General features: G+C 40.2%; 1 protein-coding gene and 1 long non-coding RNA gene across 27 annotated transcripts in view; one reads left to right on the top strand and one right to left on the bottom strand.

Moving 5' to 3' along the window:
- Window positions 1-22,018, bottom strand: part of LOC119022406 — a 231,860-nt gene that overhangs the window by 178,071 nt on the left and 31,771 nt on the right. The gene's annotated exons all lie outside the window — the stretch shown is intronic.
- Window positions 938-21,497, top strand: LOC119022448. 2 transcript variants are annotated; one of them, XR_005075939.1, is made up of 4 exons: window positions 938-1,024; window positions 14,179-14,386; window positions 17,638-17,739; window positions 20,090-21,497. It is a non-coding gene; the product is annotated as an uncharacterized LOC119022448 (long non-coding RNA). The 2 variants fall into 2 exon arrangements; XR_005075938.1 differs by lacking the exon at window positions 938-1,024 and adding an exon at window positions 12,156-12,207.

Genomic DNA, 22,018 nt, shown 5'->3' with positions numbered 1-22,018 from the left:
ATGATTGTGGAAGTCATATTGGAGTCACTGCAAAGTAGTGGACAAATAGGACTGTCAGGAGGGAGTTGGCCCCTCCAACAAGTCCTGCAGTGGATGTCACAGCCTTACTGAAGACAGCAAACTACACTACTTTCAGTCATCCTTATGTGCATACATATGCCTCTACTTTTTAGGTACGACAGTCCTGAAAAAGTGAGAGAAAAAAAAGTGAGAAACTGGGAGTTACATTTGACATGACAAGAGATTGATGGGGAACATCTGGTAAAAGTGGCATTCTTGTGACAAAAACTACAGAAGATGAGACTTGAAGAGACCGCTGGAAAAAGAGAATTTGGTTTTGTATGCCGAGGTAGAAATGTAGGCATTTAATTACGTTACAGTCATAACTTTAGTTTTAATATGAACAAACTGGAATCAGTGTAGATTTATTACACAGACAAGCTATGAAGTGCAGTGAGGTCTCCTGAAGAAGGATGTTGTCACATTAGCTGAACAGACAGCATCTGTCTCCTACTTGTCTGTGTATTTTTATGAGAAAGTAAAGCATAAAAAGTAATCTGCCAGTTTCATCTGGAAGTTTTATTGTATGTGTGTGTATGTTCACCCAAAAATGAAAATTCAGTCACTATCTACACAGTCCCATAAACCTTTCTGGAGCTGCACAGCAAACAGTGATGCAGTACTAAACACCTTAAGTAGATGGTGACTTGTTTTAAAAATTCCAAATGTGATTTAAAAAGAGGTTACTTGCACCTTTTAAGCAGAAGACGTCACGACAGCTGCTATGCTAGAACCCATCTGAAGTAGATGCACAAGCTTCGCCGCATTTCAAGGGTGTAAATAACATCTTTTGAAATAATGTTGGAGCTTCAAAGACTTTTATGCAGGTTTTTTTGCCGGTCGTTTTCACATTTTAAAACAACTCCCCATTTTCTTCATTTTTTTAAAGAGAATGCACTGAGGCCGTTTTGCTGCAAGGCTCCAGAAAATGTTTTGTGGACAAAAACTTCATCTGACTTGGAGGGTGAGTAGATAATGACTGAATTTTCATTGTTGGGTGTACATATCCTTTAATAGGAATTGAAACTAAAAATATCCCGAGGTACCAGTGGTTCAAGTGGAGGGACAGGGTCATAAAAAAAATCACAGGCCGAGAGTGCCAAAAGCCTTGTTGCTATGTGAAATCTTAACCAGGAAAGAGGAAAACAGAAAGGCAAGAGGTGCAAGGCACAGGGGGAGAACAGAGGCAGCGAGAGAAAAAAAAAAAAAATGGAGAGAGTGTGACAGCTCCACCCAGTGGTTAATAAGTCCTAATTCTCTATGGCAAAATAAGAGGGGAGGTCTGGTGGTCTCAGCACGTCGGAGTAAGGGCTGGGCAATGATATTGATGAAGAGTAGAACAGTTCTGGGCACACATGCCCACATACACTGCAGCCACATGCACAATATGCACACAAAAGCCAAGCAATCCCCACTGCTTGTGGGTAGCATTCATGAAGTGATGCCATTTGCACATGAAATGTTGACTTTATTTTCTGTTATATATAGATGTTATTAGGCTGTGTCACAGGCTTGAAAACTTGTACATATGTAATGTAACAACAACGTATATTTGCCATTTTACTGAAGACATTTTCAGCCTTGATGCTGTTCAACTGTAAGACCAGTATGTTCAAAGCATACTAGCCAATGTGATACCCTTAAATTAGAGCAGAAGAGGAAGGGGAATACTCACAGCAGCCTCCTCATATTCTATTCTGGCAAGATAGAACATCTTTTGATGCCATAGTGAAAAGTCATACTGGGACAAAAATGATCTAACTGTGATGTTTAAAATAAAAGGGGGATTACATCCGTCAGGTGCAGCTGTGAGCTATTCTTCATGTATACTGATCCAAGTCTTCTGAGGTCAGACAACCCTGCGAAGAAACACAGAGTAGGGGCTTTGAAGTGTGATACATATATTGCTGAGTTAGAACTTCACTCAGGCATTGATGCCAGTAGAAAAGAAAGAAAATACAGCTGTTATTTTTGACACACCAAGTGGCCCACTTACTGCTTTGCTATGTGAAGACAGATTCAATATTTGATTGCTTACCATGCGTGACAGAATGTGATCCATCAGTCACATTACCTATCTATAATAACATTACACAAATACTGTATCCAGTTCTTATCATTACTTTTTTTAGAAATCAAATTTGCATCATATGAGAGACAGACAGCACACCAAGGTAATAAAGTAATGTAAACATCATCTCCAACGGGCAATTGTGTGAAATGACTCATAGCAAATGCAGCTCTGAGTTTTTTTTCATTGGGATCCGTGTTAGTAAGGCGAGGGGAAACAGGCACAGCTATTAGAGAATCTAACAAAACCTCCACTTGGACTTAAGTATGAACTGATTAGAATTTGGTGGTCAAAGGTGCAAGGTCGAGGTCACTGGCAATCTCGCTTCCATCCCATTCTCGTAACACAATAACTAGGAAACGCTTTGAGGGGACAATCTGGGGACAAAGCTGAAAGGTCAAGGTCACTCTGATCTTACAAAACATGTTTTTTGGCCTATAAACCAAAACTATATGTGCCAATTGGTGGTGCTGAGGCATTTACATTACAAAAGATCAACAGACGAGTCAAAGCAAAAAATAATAACTGATTGTGCACAAGATACATGAATAAAAAACATTGCCAGAAAGGGAAATGGTGAAGTCAAGAATATCTGTATTCCACTTTAAAGATAAGCTGACAATGATTTACAGTAGTTGTTTCATAATGATGCAAGTGGATGATGGTGCTGTTTGAAAAAAAAAAAAAAAAACGTTAGACAGAAGGAAGACGAGTAGCTGTGAAATTGCAAACACTGTGATGCAGGCATTGCAATCGAAAACATGCCTCTGGTTTCAAGCTACAGAGAAGCATATGCGGATGATTAAGGCGCATGAAAGTAACATCACTTACGTGATTTTTTTTACATTTGCAGACACTTCCTTTTGTCATTTAGTGGATGAAAGTGGCTACTTCAACTTAGGTTGGAAAACAACATGAAGATGCTTTTGTAGTTTGACATGCTTGGCATGTACTTATTGCTTTGAAATGTATTTCTTGAATTTTACTCTAGCTCTGGATAGCACTTTACTTATTTCCTGACCTACTCAATATATGTCCAAAATTCTGGGTATCCATTCCTTGAAAACACAAAAAACAAAAAAAATGCTTAAATGTCACAACATTCTCACACATAATAGATCATTGCCACCCCCTGTTATTTCTCTGTGTAATCCTATGCTATTTGGCAGCCGGTGCAATTAAGGAAGCTGCTATTTAAAGCCTTAAATGTCATCTTCATGGCCAGGTTTCTAATATGATAAAATAAAGATCCAAAAGACGTTAATACAAAAGAGTTATTAAGTAAGCAACTATCTTTAAGCTATCTTTAAGTTGCAAGTGGTATATTTATTGTCGTGGTACATAATTACAACCTTTTACATGAAATTATAGGGGTGTTGCCTAAAATTGCAGCCAATTTCTTTTGTGCTCAATTGTTTTGCACAACGCACACGCTGAGCTGTGTATCTTACTGTATTTGCTGTAGCCTAATTACAAATTACCTCCTACCAAAGTGGAAGTAAAATGTGTTTGCTTTCTTCTTAATTATTCAAAACAGTGTATAAACATATATTAGAGGCTCGTAACTGTGTAAACCTCTGCAGATTATCACACACATATATATAGACAGATCAAAACAAATGGTAGCAGGGTGTTAAAAGAAGAACACTATCAAGGAGCCTCACTCCTTTTTTGCCTGAAGTATGCTAAAAACCTCCTCTGCAATCATGAAAAGGATTAAGTGAGTTGAGAATATGAATGAAATCCAATCATACTTAATGCAGTGACTCGTCGAAAAAAAAATGCATAGTTCCAACAGGCAGATGGGGATCAAAGAAGACCAGGTGTCTGCTGTCACTTCTTTCTGACATGTTTTGATGAAATAATTCTAACTGATGATAACAGCTGCATAAAACTGCTTCAGGCTTCTCCTCAGTTCATGCCTGTGGCATGCCTCTTGTCTTAGACAAATTGTTCCTTCCAAAACTGAGAACAGGTGCCTCAAACATGATTTGCCAAGCATTTGACATTTTTTTTATAGGCTGTAATTATCAAAAGAGGGAGAAACATGTGTTGCTTTTGTCTGTGGGAAAGAATAATCAAATTTAAATGATGGAACTGCGAATGCAAATTAATGCATCGGTAATGCCAAAGTTATGCACTGTAACGGTTCCTGCTGTGTGATAAATAATATCAAGAGTCAGATGAATGCAATTTATCAAACTGTATTGGTCTGGCAAGGTCATGAACTGGGCCAGCAGGTTTCAATTCTTTATACAAACTTTAACAGCTAGGAGACTAGTAATGAGGACACAGGCAGTGAGAACAGGCCAAGGTGTCAGTCAGGGTCGTCTATACAACAATACAACCTCACCCCCAACACACTCAGGTGAGGATGGGATTGTTTTGACCATTCAACTGTGTTTCAGCACTTTTGTGCTAACTTTAACTTGCAATAGAAAACGTTTCTGCTTCAACAGATCATTATGAAGTAAATGTTAATTGCACAATATAACATATACAGAATAATGACACCATCAGCGTTTACACTGGATCCTTAAAAGCCTCGCTATAGCTAAGCAATTTTGTGGTGTTGTTATTTGCGACTGAGGCCAACAGAAAATGATTCTGTTGCCTTCACAACAGCACAGTCAAAAGTTATACCACTTGGTAACGGTAGGGGGGAAAGTTGCCTCTTGCCACAATAATATATTGGTTCTTTCTACACAGTTCTCAAGATCCCTTGGTAAACAGCACCACTGCTGAACCTTGAGACACAAAGCATCTTCAAGATACTAACCAAGTCCAGTCCTTGACTTAGCATTTCTAAATAATAAATCAAATGTCTCTGTGAAATGTGAAAGGTTTCGCTTTAGGTGAACAGCTCACACAGAATTATCACTGAACTCTGCAGTTCCCTCAGATCTATGGAGCTTTTTTGTGATTTAAAGATCGATATTTTTGAGTTTCCAGGTTGAAAAATCCAGCCACATCGACCTTTTTCAAGCCACAGCAGGGAGCTGCAAAAAAATTGCCCCAACAGACTAATTTTACAACTGCTTGCCAAGCACCGAACAACAAACTCAGTTACTGCTGGTGGACATAGTGGAGTGTTTAGGAACTTAAGAGCCAGAAATGTTTTCCTCAGGAGTTTGCGGAAACCAAGACAGAGCTAAAAAGGAGAGATGTTTATATTGCATTTATGACTTGTTCGACTGCCCCATTGTGACCGTAAAACAACACAATTAATGCAGTTTTCTAAATGCACCAGTTTGCTGGATAACAGCTGGAAGTAACCTGCATATTTCATTTACAATGTGGTTCACATTCATTTTATTACAGTCATTAGTGTGACATTTGGTCAGCCACTAATCAAATTTGTGCTAATTGAGGCATTAAAAAAAAGATAAGTGACAAACACATAATATTAATGACTCTTTTAAACGGTTTTACAAGAGGGTCATCCTAAATCAAGTTAATTCATCTTCATGATCATTGGCAGGTATACATTACACTTCTGCACGTGGTTTTACACCACATACATGAGATAGAAAGAAAGCCAATTCATTTCCTATTGTTAAGAGGACACCGCCTCTTCAAATACCATTAACATTAAAATCCATTAGGCCATATCTTATATAATGTTGCATACTGAATCTATTCTTACTAAAACTAAACAATAATTTGCTGTCAATTATAAGATATCTCTGCATAAGCTGAGTTCTTTTATTCCCCCTAGTCAATAACTGCTGCAGGGAACCGGAAACACATCGAGTGAAATTATAGCCTGACACCCACGGCAAGTCCACTTTTCATACAATGCAGTCAAATGTCTGAGTTTCACAGAGCTCTATGATTTGAATAATATTCCAGCAAATTCAGAATGTTCTCCAAGTTAGAAATAAGTGACCGTGTGAGCTGCGTACAGAAGTTTCATACATATGCAAAGGTGAGCTACTCGCTATTTATACCGCCCAGCTCCCTCCTCTCTCCTTCTCTTTGACAGATATTACAATGGGTGAAGGATTGCTGCCTGAATGCAGCATAACCAAGGACTCATAGGCTGCCTGTGATTATAGCGAGCTGCTACAGCAGCTTAAGATACAAGATACTGAAGACATCTAAGCAGCTCTGGCATGTTTGGTTTACCCACCTGTGACAGGACACGTGTTTGGAGGACAGGGACCACAAATTACATCTAAATCTCCTAAAATCGTGTGGGTTATAGGATGTAATATTCCGCAAACATAAACAACTGATGTGCAACTCCATCACCACCATTGTGCTTTTCAACACTTTTGATCGACTGCTGGGTGTTGGTTCAGCACAAAAGATGTGTATTTCATTGGTGCTCTGTATCACCTCGTTTAGTCTAGTTTGAAAGTCAGACTAGTTTTGGAGCAAACAACAGGTTTGGAAATCAGAGTAACTCAGGATAAGTTACAATGTGTTGACACAATGAGTATAAGAACAGGATACAGCAATTCCACAATAAGCAATATATTACAAGGCAATCTACCCAAATTCTCTCACCCCACCGCCGTGACCTTCACTAGCCGTTTTTAGACAGAGCACCAAGCCGCCAATTTGCCCGTCCTTTTGGCGGCTCAGTCCACGGTTTTAGACAGAGGGCGGCAAATTGGGGGTCTGGTTTGGTCCGCCGATTTTCCGCCTTGGAGGGTGCACTTATTTCCGCCTCGCCTGCTATCTAAAAAAGAGGCGGAAATGTGCCGGCCTCTGTGTGAGGTGGGCAGAGGTGTCAATGACCTGCACTGTTGTGCAACACACAGCCGGAGACTTTTAAATCCAAGAAACAGCTGATCACAGCAGTCAGTTCATCACTTCATCCACGGACATCAAGATGAACAACTGGACAGCCGCAGAGATCCAGGAGAAGCTAGCGTCTCCTCAGTCTCTGTAGCTGTTTGGTTGTGTTAGCTTGTTGTTGTGTCGGCAAGCTAAGGACGGTCACTACTTTCAGATTAAAAGCCCCCCGCTAAGAACTCAGTTCTAAACTCCAATGGGGTGCAATGTAAAGCTCTTATTTTGAAGACAAATTTGTTGTCATGGTTCACAGCCCAACTTCGAGCTTCACGTCATGTCACATGTTTAAGCCTACCTCAGAGGCGGCTTTTGGAAAAGGAGGAATATTACGCCTCAGTTTTAGAAAGACAGGCCGGCACATTGCCGCCCTTACCTTGGAGCTTCTACCTAAAAAGGGATGCTGGCTTCCTGTTACGGCCCGCCTCCAATTCAAGACGATGGTGCTGGCCTTCAAGGCCGTCAACGGAACTGCACCCATCCAAATCCAAACACTGGTCAGACCATACACCCCAGGACAAGCACTTCGCTCCACTACATCAGCTGGCCGGCTGGTACCGTCATCGCTGAGTGCAAACAAAGGTTGCCAAGTGAAGTCACGACTCTTCTTTGTTCTGGCGCCTCAGTGGTGGAACGATCTCCTGACCAATGTCAGGACAGCTGAGTCACTTGCCATCTTTCACAAAAGACTCAAGACTCATTTGTTCAGAATTATCCTCGACCCCTCATAGCATGACTCTCTGACTCTTCACAGAATTTGACATTGAGATGTAATAATATACAAAAACTGCCTACTCTTAGCATAGTTCCTCTTTAACAGACACACATTCCAACGTAATGTCTTGAAAATTGAGTACAAGAAGCACACATTTCTCTCAAAAAATAATGACAAACTAGATTTTCAGGATGACAACAATTTGGATGGATTGCTTGGCCGTTGCATTGCCCCTGTACTTCACTTTACCAGCAGACAGTTCTAGCACACCACGCAGTCTTTTTCAATGTTGTTTGTCCCATCAAAGTTGTAAAAGCCAACGTGGGTCCTGTCATTTCAGTTTCATTGTATGTATGTTTGTGTGTTTTCCCCTTTCCCAGTATTTCTATTTTCCCTCCTGTTTTTTCTCCACCAGCCTCCACACCTGTCTTGTATTTGTTTAATAACCTTAGCCCTGTTACCTGAGTTCTTCTGCTATCTGCTTTCACTTCATCTCCCTCATTAGCTCTTTCCTCTTTCCAGTGTTTGTCAGCCTTTTCCAGCCATTCCCTGTTACAACATTGTTTTCCGTTCATTAGTCTCACCTGTGTTTCTGCCCTGTACTCCAACTACACCTCATTCCCTTAGGTTGTATTCAAGTCCAGGCCTTTGTTCAGTCATTGAGTCATCTTGCTTGATTTCCATTATCCTGCTGTTCCTGTTTCCTGATGTTCCTTTGTGTTTCCCTCTTCATTGTATTAATGTTATCCAGTTAAAAAACCTCATCCATTGCCCTGCCTGCCGTCCTATGCATTTGGGTCCACCTTCCCTGTGCCGGCGTGACTTTCATCTTGAAAGATGATGTCTATACATTGCATCTGTCTGTCAACATCCCTCTATAAGTATGTTTTTCACCATCAGTTGGCTAGTTTCTGGTCACCTTACCCTCATTCATCTGATAAACGCAATCATGCAGAGACATGAAGTTGTGACGCTGAACATTCAAACTGGAAGGGGACAGATATATCATATATTATAAATAAACATATTTGATGCCAGTGTATAAATAATCATATCAAATCATATCTTGATTGCCAAGCAAGAAACATGGGCCAAACTACAATAACTGCCTTTGTGTTATTTTAAGCACCTTACACAGTATGACTGCAGCATCGTTCTCCCTCCTCCCCTCCTAAAAATCTCATGCACTCTCCCAAGGAGGCGAACCTCACAGTTTAAAAACCCTCCTCATTCTCCATTTTGTGTTTATGCTTCAACAGCAGAGAGACTGGTCTACAAGCATGAATATTTGATTTTACAATTTAAAAAATAGTTTGTTAATTACAAATCAGTGACACCGCTGAGACCATGATTCAGCTACTGCAGCATTCTGAAATAGTAGAGTTTCTTTCTGGTTATTATGAGTTTTAGGGAGAATTCTGAAAGAGGTAACACAGCACAGGGCCTCAGGGGAAGGAAATAGCTAAAACCTACTGGAGCATTTGGATGGCAATCCTTAATTGCCAACATCTGTTAAATGACAAAGATCAGGCTGTTGGTACTTTCTGAGTTCAATACCAGGAAGTTGCAACTGCTATTCCTGTGACTTTCACTCATTATATGTTGTGTAAGTAAAGACCTAAATGTGCAGATTAACAACACCTGTCCCAGCTGTTGACAAACTGTCACATTTTTTGATTTCCATCAGTTACATCATGCAAGGACATTTCTATTGGTCTAGTTTATATGATCTATTTGCCAGCGACCGATGACCACTCAAACATCTGATATACAGTATGTGGTTTGGTCATGCACTAATTTTCTGATGTTATTAGTTGATAGGGGCTGACTGATTGCAGCCTTTGGTCACAGTGACAAAACCAACTGAGGTATCACAGTAAACTGCACAGCTCTACTGTACAAGAAGTTCAGTTAGATTTTTTTGTAACGCTGCGTTGAGAAAAGAGTTGAAGTATAATAATATAATATGTTGTACTGTCAACAATTAACTGTACAACTGACAGATGAAAACAATACAAGCAGCAGGATGATGGATAGTTCAGAGGCAAGGACAGTTGCTGGGTCCAGCATCCCAAATGTAAGGATTTCGCAGCTAATTTATGCTTTTATTTATTTATTTTTTTAAAGCAGTATTGTAAGCAGCACCAACAAGTCACACTTGAGTTAAAATGATGGTACAGTGAGGAAACATCAGTTTATTTGAATACAAAATAGTAGTATCTGATATTAAATGTCCTTAAAACTGCTGTAAGTGAAAGTACAGATACCTCAAAATTGTGCTAATGTATGTAATGCAGACCAAAAGTATCTTTTAATGGCCTGCATTTAACCACAATGGACTGAGGAATGCAAAAAGTGGTCGCCTGTTTTTTTGGTTTTTTTTCAGTTGTATGAGAATATAAATCTTAATGACTGACAAAAAAAATCTTGCCAGTCAAAATTAATGAAAAATGTGATTCACAGGGCTCGATATTACAGCTTAATTTATTGTTAGTACAGCATCTGTTTGTCACTGACAGTGATGTCCAATGAGTCCAACAGGGTTTTTTTGTGATCAGTTGTGTACTTGACTGGCTGAGTGCTGGAAATGTTCATGAACCTTACAAAGTACGATGCTGCTGGGGTTCTGACCTACCAACCGACAAAGTAACAAGAATCTAGACAATGAGCATCCAGCAGCACATGCATGAGTAAAACCATAGCAGCAATAGGAAGAAAAAAAAAAAAGTGGCCTGAATTAGGGTCCTTCAATTCCCACAGCACCCAACAGTAATCATTAGCTCGACAGAGCGACTGACAGCTCATCCCCAACCAGTGGCAGTTCTCTGATACATCATTTCTGCTGCTGCATGTTTGTTTACTTACTCAAGCAGAGGCCTGACATTCTGATAAGAAGCTGACAAAGAGCCCTCAGGGGGAGATGAAAAATAAAAATGGCGTCAGATATTTAGACTTTATCTCCAGTGTCCTCAGTGTAACGGGCCTTAAAGTGAAGGGGAGGTGAGGGAGGGAGAGAGGGAGAGAGGGAGGTCATGAAGGAATACATATGAGACAGGAAGGCCGACATAGAGAGAAAAAGAGGAGAGAGAGTAAAGAATTTTCATCGTCTTTACAGTGAGATTAATGGTTATGGAAAGGAATTTCGGAGCCGGTGGGACACAGCATGACATCGGATAAATCCGGCACGGTTTCTGACAGTGTTAAGGAGGATTGGGGGTGAGCTTGCTGTCTTGCTGTTGTGTCTAGTTGCTCTACATTGGTGTGGGCAGTGAAAGTAAATCTGTATCACCTCTGCTGCACTGACAAAAAAACAGAGTTATAGTCAAAACAAAATTTCCCCTCTGATTTACAAAAGGGCAGTGCGGGCAGTGTTTCTTATCCAAGAAATCCTATGAAAGGATCAAAGTCACTGACACTCACAGGCAATAATTATGTTTACATGCACAACATTAACTTTATTCTAGATTTAAACTATTTAATTTTATGTCAGTTTTTACAAATATTGTAGGTATTGCCCTTATTCTGAAAACAAAACTTTTCATGTGTCATAAGCTTCGCACCATATCAACGTATCTGCACAGAGCAGATCGAGCCAGGCAGGACGTCAGACACAGAAACGGCAGAGAGCCTGTGGCCAATCTAAACTAGTAGAGGTATTACTAATAAAAACAATGTCGCAGCCCAGCACAAATCATATGGTACAGCACAGATTGGTTTGGCAGCTCAGGCAAGCACAATGAGTGTCAAAAAGACAATCACAGGAAAGTGAATTTAGAAAAGTTTAGGTTATTTATCAGAGGCTTGGTAAAGATGCAAAATGGCAAGAAGATCCCATGTTCCCTTAACATAGTGACATCTTGAGCAAAGTATCAATCTGCCTAATGTTTTTGTAGTAACCTCATATGACATTTTTGGCCAAAACATAATGATGTTTTGAACCCTAACTAAGCAGTTTTTGTGCCTGAACCCTAACCAGCATGAGCACAGCATTGTGACAGAGGGGAAAAAAAACGAAAAATGTTAAGTTTTTAACTTATCTGTAGTTTTGAATAAAGATACGACATTTGAATTGATGATTGCGTGGATTATAACCTGAATCTGGGTGAATGACATCTGTGCTCATGCCTCTCTCCCTGGCTGCATATATGCATCTGTGTGTGTGTGTGTGTGTGTGTGTGTGTGTGTGTGTGTGTGTGTGTGTGTGTGTGTGTGTGTGTATATATATATTAGGGATCGACCAATTATCGGCTTGGCAGATAATATCAGCCAATATTTGGCATTTTTACGATCATCGGCATCGGCCGTTTTCTTCACCGATAACCGATAAAATTAATTAATGTATTTTAAAATGCGCTCCTTCGGCTCTGATGCAGCCGTCTCTGCCTGAAGTCACCACTCTCTTGGTTGTGTAACAATGTCCCGCCCACATCCCTCACTGATTGGCTACTTGGCACAAGTGAGCCAGTGACAGCCAATCAATCAACACTGAAGCCTCTACGTGCAGTGCCACAGACACAGAGGAGAACAGAGGATTGCTCCGGTGGCTGCTCCAGCAGAAAAGGTAAGGCAGTGTCAGTCGAAGTTTCAAAGCCCTTTGATGAAGTTTTAAAAATACCACAGCCTTGATCAATATTAGTGATAACATTCAGGCCCAGAGTCGACATTTCACCAACCTACTTGTCTAGTCGCATCAAGCATACGACTTTGCAAGATAGGACTAGCATCACTCACGACAACCAAAAAAAAAAAGTTGTTGAGATCAAACTTTTCACAACTTCAACACGGGATAGGCTATTTAATGATGGCTCACCGCTACATTATGATTGACACGACCGGCCGCTTTAGAGCAGGGGCCAGATGCACAATAATAATAGGAGACCCTTACGGTTATCATTACTTTGTGGGAATAATTAATCTCCTAACGTGTCTCAGCCCGTGGGGCGGCTCCTGGTTTGTCAATAAACAACACCCGAGGCCATTATAGCCTATAAGTTTAACACCACACACTAACGTGTCCTCTCCCTCGGTGCTCATGCTGCCACTACACAATGATCACACAGAATATGTGTTAAATATTCGTCTTTTTGCCGGTCACTCGTAAAGTCCAGGGAAATGATGGGCCATTTCAATGACTCAAGCAGAGAGCACAAGTTTTTTCAATCAATAAATTTACCGTCACGTCTAGAACCCACGTGTGTAAAGTAGCCTTTATTGTTTGCATTTACAATTGCCAAGTGCCTTATTCTTATGTAATATGACATACAGTTCTAAGCACAATAGTGTACATGTAATGTTCTGAGATTCAGAATATGAATTCATTTCTCTAAATAAATAAATATAATAATAAATAAGGAACTATAAGTGAAAAACTCTGGTGAGCACTGAAAGTTGTGTCTTTATTTACTCCTGCTGTTTTATGTAAAATTTTCATCTGAAAAGTAACTATTATATCTATAAAATAGGCATTTTAGTTGAGATTATGTGTTCATGTTCATGTTATGTGAAAAAATTAAAAATTAAAGGACATTTTTTCAGTGTAAACAAACAGTATACTGTATTCATTCTAATCCCAGGTGTGTTTCTGTAAATTCTGACACCAAAATTTTCATTTTTACTGCAAATAAATATCGGTTATACATATCGGCTATCGGTTTCGCTTGGTTATCAATAATCGGTATCGGCCCTGAAAAATCCATATCGGTCGATCCCTAATATATATATATGTTATGAGAGAGGCGCCAATTATGAGATGTCATTTTTAACTGCCTCAGGATCCTCTGCAAGTGGTCCAAAATGCTGCTGCTAAGCAGGTTCTCTCCAGGGTCTCACGTGACATCCATTTTGATTGCTCTCTAAAGGCCCCCCATCCAACAGAATCCAGTTTAAAGTTCTTGTAATCATTTATAGATCTCTGTAACTTGCCTCTATAAGAGAGAGGTCCTATGTCACCAGCATATCTTTAAGGTACTCCACTCAGGTTTTACCTCCTCGATCTAGGCCTAACACAAAAGGACACCGTGCTTTTGAAGTGGACGTCTTGAAAAAACAGCTCAAGACCCATTTGCTTGGATTTGCCTTCGTGTAATTTTCTCTATTTTTAAAACACAGTCTCATAGCATCAGCAGGCTGTTTTCAGCAAAAGAGCTCAAAAAGATGCTGTTCGCTCCCTACTCAGCAAGTTTTAAAAATTTCATTTTCAATGTTAGACTTCAAATGTTTCTTTCAATTTACAGACCACTTCAAAACTTCAAAACACAAGTTACTAACTTAAAGTCTTTTGACTTGAAACTCTTCAAGAAAAGGCCATCAGGAAAAGGCGGCAAATAACGAGAGCCCACGTGGACACCCAGAACCTGCTGGCTCATATTGAGCAACAGCTGAAAAGGAGTGAAGAGCAGACGAGGTGCAGATTTTCTCATGAGAAGCGCCTCATCCATTCCAACCCGCTGCAGCTACGCTGCCTCAGATAATCACTTCACTTCACAATAATGACCTGTAGAATCTTAACAGGTCATGTTTTTTTTCTTTTTAGGAGCTCATCGCCGAATGAAAAGAGCAGGAGTCGGTGACACACAGGCAGGGTGAGGTGGGCCGGCTGCAAGAGGAGCTCAAAAAAAAGAATGGACTCTTCGCAACAGGAATTTTAAAAAAGCAGGTCAGAAGCCAAGCTGACGAGGACTCCCTGTACCAGCTGTCTCTGATGGAAATCCAGCTGAAGAGGAGCAAGGAGCAGCTGCAGGGTAAGCTGCCTCAGATCATCACTTTACGACACAATAATGACCTGTTGGACTCTAACAGCTTGCGTAGGACTGCTTCAGAATCAGCTTTTTCATGTAAGGTACAAAAAAAATACACCGTTGTCTTTTTTTTCCCAGGAGAAGGGGGAACAAGAAGAGAGGGTAACAGAGAAAAGATGGAAAATGAGGAGCAATAGATTAAGAGGGAGGGTAAAACAATGATAGAGTACAAACTTAATGAGCAGGAGGACGAGACGAAGACAAGTGGAGAGAGAAAAATTGAAATTAAATTCTTATTAAAAAGAGTAAAGTAAAGTAAAAGAAAAGAGAGTGGAAAGGAACAGCTGAAAGTACAGAGGAGCAGCTTGCTGCTGGTTGAACTAAGGGAAGACATTGTCATCCTTCCTCCTGACACCTCCACCTGCCTCCTACCCCCTAACTACCTCACCCTCTCTACCTCAACAACTATCGGATGGGGAGAAGATTGCTGCTGCCACTTATATTCCTCTGGACTAACTTTATTGTTTGCTAACACGCCAAACTGTGATGTAGAACACTACAAGCATTATGCCTGTTGAACATTAGGATACTGACTTTAGCATTTAGTCCCGAGCTCGAGTCTGTCCATACGTCAGATATGAGGCTGACAAAGCAGGATTTGTGTTTAGGTAACATCCAATTGAATCTACTAGTTACATTATACACTGAGAATTAACCATCAGAGCAGCTGATGCTGGAGAAAAATTGGAAGGATCTGGGGGTGCATCAAGATCAGGAGCATAACACAGTGCTGGACTACACTTGGTGCAAGACTTTCACCTTCATTGGCACTTGCCTTCTGTCTCATGTGTCTCACATTGGAAAATATCCCAGAAAATCTTGCTCTTTTTCCCAACCTAATGTCGGCAGGTACGCATTCAGCTCCCAGCCCATTTGTTTGTACTGAAGCACAGAAAGGCACACATTTTTTGCGAAACCTACTCAAACCAGAGTAAAAACATACATTTTAGCTCAAGATAATACATTGTTGATGAGCTCCCGAGGTGGGTTTTGTTGGCAACAAGTAAGATAATGCTAGGGGTGGGAATCTCTTGGCACTTCACGATTCAATTCCGATTCTGAGTTCAATGATTCAATTCTAAAGTGACTATCACTGCATCTTGATGCAACTGTTTTTTGTGTATATTTCCATGCATGATTTCAAATATCATTATTATTATTATTATTATTATTATTATTATTATTATTAGTTGTAGTAGTAGCAGTAGTAGTATTATTGTTGATATTATTATTATTATTATTATTATTATTATTATTATTAATAATAATAATAATAATAATAATAATAATAATAATAATAAATCAAATATAATCAAATCCGAGTTTGCTAATCACTTCCTAGTTTTGTGATGATCAATGAAAAAAAAAATCAGATTGATAACCTTCTCTGACATTAAAGAAAAGGCTTTTCTTTGTCACAAACAGATTTGACTTGAACACAGAATCCTCCTGTTACAGGCAATGAGCATATCCCTGAGAGTAAAGCAGTATACTGTAGCCTATAAAAAAAGCTTTCAATGCAATAATCAATGCAGCTTGCATTTCAACACATTATGGACCTATGTATACTTACTACTTTTGGTCAGTGACAATACAAAAATAAACAGATATATTTTTCTTCTCTATGTTTCATTAAAGAAAAAGCTGCTCTCAGTCGAAGATAAGAATAAGACTTCTCTGATCACAAAATCCTCCTGTTATGAGTAATAGGGAGCATATGCCAACGCTATTCTACTTTCTACGGCTTGCATTTCAACACATTGTCACACAACTTTTTGCACGTGTTGAAATGCAACAACACGTACGGTCGCAAGTCCTTGGAAATCAAAGTTGCAATAGAGTTGGAATTCGCTTTGCTCTTTCCGAGTTGGGTGGAAAATTTGATATCACTTGCTCAATGGTCCTCTGGTTGCAAGCAACTACAACCAATTGTTTTCTTCCTCCTTTGGGTGGAAATGTTTAATGTGGTTAGTTCGACACAACTTGCATATGGTACAGCTCTTGTCCAGGTCCTTTTTTGCTCTAACTTCAAAGAAGCCAAAATGCTTCCACAAGCTTGCTTTGAAAGCAGAGGCTGCTGGTTGAGTGTTGCGCTTAGCCATCCCATGTTTTTTTTTTGTTATGTGCATGCCATCGACTGTCCGGGCGCTGCACCTCCACATTTACAAGTTCCACCTCTTGTGTTCCATCAACATTACGCTGTCAATTATCATTCAGAAAATCCATTTTTGACTTTTGTTAATCGATTCAGAATCGTCCACATCCACATCATGATGCATCTAAGAATCAATTATTTCTCCCTCCTAGATAATGCCTGACCTCTCCTTTCATTTTTGGCATTATGTGGAGTAACATGACATTGCAAGATGACAGCAAATGGCAGAAAACCAATACTTTTGGGGAAGCATATAAACTGCACTCTGTTTATGAATATGAGGAGCGAGTATATCAAAGTAGGTCTACTTTATATACCGAAGGGAACAAAATTGCGGTCATGAACAAATGCTGTAAAACTGACCACCATTCTTTTCAGCTTTTTCCCTGTACAGTAAACAATGTCTCCCACAACTATCTAAGAACAGATGACAGGCATTTACAGTGCCTCACCAGTGTGCTGCTCTGATGGGCTTGTGAACCACTGGACAGGTCCAATCTCATTAGGTTAAGACTGACAAACAACTGCTGTCAAAATGTTAGTGCCTCCTGTGGCAGAGATAGAAGCTGGATATGTCACACTGGCATACAGGTTAAACTGTCGTCTGATATGGCCTCGCCATCTACCACAGGGCTGAGGACATTTATCTCTTTTATGACAGCCCTCTGCTTTCACCGTAAGGACTGGTCCAGGTTTATTGTGAGTTACATGGCAGATAGCTATGACAAAGGAAAAAGGAATCTCCTGCGATATGCAATATATCATGTCACATTATGTTTTATCACGTCAGACCTTCAATCCAACAACCCATCTTAACAGCAAAAATGTATGATAAAATGTGTGTTTTGATGGCTGTGACATGAAGTTGCAATCAAACCTGTCAATAGTACTGGTGGTGGTGTCACAATATGGATGTATGAAATATGAAATATGGAACATTTAATGCAGTCAATGTTGTATCGAAAATGGTAACAAATATCAATATTTCTAGGCTGTAACAGGAAACACAATAATAATTAATTTTCATTCGCTCAAACAGGGTCAGATCGAAGTGGCACAAGGCAAAACAGGATGTCCAGAAATCCCTCTCACTGGCAATGCTTTCCAGCTCCTCAAGAATCCTGAGACATTACCTGACCAGGTGAGATATTTTATCCTTCCAATAAGTTCTGATCTGCCCCAGGGTCTCCACCCATTGGTTGTGCCCAGAAAACCTACAAAGAGTTGAGAGAGCATCCAAATCAGATGCCTGGACCCCTTCTGCTGGGTTCTTCTGATGCCAGGAGCAGCAGCTCTACTCCGAGTTTCCTCTGGATGTCCAGGCTCCTAACTGTATCTGTAAGACTGAACCCAGCCACCCTACAGAGGAAACTCGGCTGCCTGTGTTCACAATTTCATTCTTTTGGTCACTACCCAACGTTCATGAGTGTAGGTGAGGGGTTGGAGGGTAGACTGACTTCTGGCTCAGGTCACTCCTCACCAAGACAATCCGGCGCAACACCTAATTCATGCTCAAAAACACTGTCAAAACACTGAGATAGTTAAACCTCAAAAGCACATCATACCACAATATTTTAGATCAATAAGCTTTTGTGATATTGAGAGAAAATTATAGGGAAAGTATTTAGAACAAGTACAACAGTCTGATAATAACATTACTTTAGTGTAATGCAACCTTTAAAACCAGGAAAAGACAACACTAATGCCATATCACGATATGTAGTATTAGATGAAGTATTAAACAGGGCGATGGGGACCACAAGATAAATGCATTTCTTACACAACCACAAAACATTTCACTTACATATAACAATGAACACGTTTTTTTCTGTAAGATCATGTTATTAGATTTCATCATAGTATGCAAGTGTTGCTGTTTTGTTGTTTACCTTCTTCACAACCAGTACATTAGTGGAGGGAATCTGAAATGAGACAGGCAGTGCAGGCACTGTTTACTGTTTACAATATGGGCCTTGTTATGCTAAATGGGCCATAGGGATATTTAACTTGGTGAGCTGCTTGGCAGGTTGTGCAAGTGTGGGATTAATGTATGGCCCATACTCTCAGCTAAAATATGTATTTAATTATGTGCCACACTTTAGTATTTCTAGACTATGTTTGTTGGTGCACTGCTCCAACAGCACAGTTTTCTTCTTGCAGGTGTCATCAGAAAAGATTTGTTTTAAAACATGAGAAGCCACTTCCTTTTAAAGCTTTTTAAAAAGGAAAAAGGTTAAAGCAGACAAGGGAAGAGGGAGAGGCAGTCGTGCTCACTAAAGATGTAGTTTATAAAAAGGGTGTAAGACTGGCAGTTGTGAGAATGGCAAAGCAATCTTGCAGGGACCTCGGTTAAAGAAGATTTGTGATCACTCCTCGGTAAGTGTTTAGCAAAGGTGCTTGCCAATAGCTTGGAGAGATAACACTGCCAAATTCTTATTCATAGGGATGTGTAAGGATTTATATGACAGATGTATTTCACTTCAGATTAGCTGGATTGGTGGAAGAGAAAGTTAGCACACCACTATATCAAAGCTAAAGCCCCATTTGCCAGTGAGACATTGTTGTTGTTATGCCATTGGGTAGTGAGGGAACAAAAACAAATAGGTACTTTGCAAGGATTTTATTCGCTAGTTTGCCTTTTTTATGGATGTATAAGAGCATAAATAAATGTTATATATTTCAGGAGCATTCCCAAAGCATTTAGGGAACAGTGAAGGAGAGGCATAGCTGCTCGAAATATAATTTGCCTTTTAAAGTGTTGGAAAATATGTGTATGACGAAAACTCTGGAGTGAGCTTAGAATTCAGTCAACGTCTGAAAGGTCTGATTAAAACCCAGTAGAGAGAATGAAGTAAATGTTAGGAAAAACCTACGTATAGCTCCGTGTCTCACACTGAAAATCGTTTACAACAATAACCTAACTTTTTTTCCTGAACATTACAGGCAACAAACAAATAAGCAAAGGGGTCTACTGGAACATATTCCACCCATTACTTTCTAAAAGAGAATAATGACTAATGTCTAATCCTGAAATGATGTGTTCTGATCAATGCAAAATAAAATTAAGCATCATCAAATATCCTTTGAACAAATGTGAGGATTTGCCAATTTTCTGTTTTAAATCACTGTAAAATTATTATCATCTATCCAAAGATATCTCCCTGGATTTGTGATGGGTATATCAGGGATATTTCATGGACTAGGTAGCGGTTCGAAAATGTGAAAGAATAACTTAAAGACTGATCGATAATGGAAGTAGATGGTTACATAATTGGACGATTTATTAAATCTTATGTCTTCAAAAAGACACGTTGATATCTGTATGAAAAAGACTTTATTTGATATTACTTTTGACAAATGAAGATTTTCGCAGACAAGAACAAATGCAAAAAAAACTCAATCTTTTTAACGTCTGTCTCCTGATCTCATAAACAATGCCTACTCTTGCTTTTCCTGAGACTAACAGAAGCTCTTTGAACATGATCCTACAGGAGGAGTGTGTGCCTTTGTGTGTGTCGGTTCCAAATATCAAGAAGTGCCCTCAGGTTAATATGGAGATGAGATCAAAGCTGACCGAAAGCCATTCACACACAAGAAGCCACTGAGAATGGCTCTCATTCAGCACCTGTCCTAAGGCTGGAGCTCAGCTGACATTTAAAAAGAAGGACCTGGACCGCTGTTTCCTCTCTCTTTTTGGATGCTCTGCTGAAACTCCACCTGACAGACACAACTCTAAGACTACCTCTCACTCTCTTTCATGTCGGAGCACTTTGCTTTTTTATTGCCCTCTGTGTCACAAGCTTCTGCAGTCTTGGATGATATCATTGCACGCTCAGCGTACATGAAGCGAGATGTTACTAAACATGTATGCAAACAGACAGCCTATTCATGAGTCATTCTCGGACAGTGCATGCACGAACATCAGCTTGAGGTCAATCTGGCATTTCATTGTCGCGATAACACCCACCCACAGTTCACATGAGTTAAGAGAGTGATAGAAGGAAGAGGAGCAAGGTCCAAGTGACTTCAGCCTCCCCATGCCCCTGTTCAGGGCTGAGAACTATTGCGGCAAAAGGAGCAACCGAGGAGAGGGAGCCACGTGAAAGTACAGAAGTGAAGAGGAAAAAGGAGCAGGAGGTGAATAGCATGTCGATGGGGCTGTGTGAGGATGAAAATTGATTTATTGCAGCACTGATGAGTAGCGGCATGCCAGGAGACAGTGGGTGCACTCCAAGCCCTTTGCTGCGGCACCATAAAACGAAACAGGGGCCCTCCCTCTTGTTATAATTGCTGCAGAGATCTCAGCAAAGGCTCGATGTCTCTGTATAGAAATTTATGCAACCCCCGACTGTGGGTACCCCATGTGTTATTTCCAATCTCCATGTCTAGATGCTGCAGGTAGAGATATAGGACATGCTTTCTGCTCTGCACTACTGGGAGCTTTAACTTACAGTGTAAACACACACAGATCAAAGGCATACGATAATCATAAATGCACATTCTTATAGGATACGCATCAGGTGGCCGATCTCACCACCCATGAGCAAAGAGGCTCAAAAAGTCTGAAAGAATAATTAACATGCCTTCTTTACACTCAAGCGCTAAGTGGTTGGTGTTGGTCAACAGTTAAACTTGTATACCAAGCTGATGTCAATCATGCCTATTTGGATTCTAATCATTCACCTCACTCTGACTCATACTACTTAAGAGTATAACAAACTCGCTTATTGTGATAATTAGACTTTAAACAGAGCTCTAGCAGCTATTGTTTTAAGTGCAGACAGATCTGAAAAAGGGAAAAAGACACAGCATGATGTTCTGAACTTGAACTGAACTGTTTAGCACTCCCACTGTTTGGCATTTAATCAGGAATAAAATAAGTATTTTGCTAACTTAAAAGTTGTGCTGAAGTATTCATGTGTGGCTCGTCTGTATGAGACACAGCACTCGATTCAAGAGAGGTCATGCTTGGTAAATATGCCTACTTAACACACAAATGGCACAAAGTGATCCAACAGTGCTTGACTGCGGGTGACCGTCCACATGCTAAGGCAACATATAAACAATCCACAGTTTTACAACAGGTGCTCTTATGGGCCTGAAGCTTAGACAGAAGAATTTACTTGAGCGCCCAGAAGAGCTTTGGAGCATGCTGCAGTAGTTTCAGGCAGACACAGCATGAGGGCGGGGGATGCAGTGAGGGGAGTAAGCCAATACTGCTGACAAAGGTGGTGTTAAGCTTGTTTGTCTGTGTGTGTGTGTGTGTGTGTGTGTGTGTGTGTGTGTGTGTGTGTGTGTGTGTGTGTGTGTGCGCGCGCGCACGTGCACGTTTGTGTGTGTGTTCTGCCTACACATGTGGAAGTGTAACTGGAACTGACTGACACAGACTGTGAATTCAGCAGAGTGAGAGGGGTGTTTTT

Source organism: Acanthopagrus latus, chromosome 1 (genome assembly GCF_904848185.1).
Source record: "Acanthopagrus latus isolate v.2019 chromosome 1, fAcaLat1.1, whole genome shotgun sequence".
NCBI classification, from domain to species: Eukaryota; Metazoa; Chordata; class Actinopteri; order Spariformes; family Sparidae; genus Acanthopagrus; species Acanthopagrus latus.
This window is presented reverse-complemented; position numbering and strand designations above follow the sequence as displayed.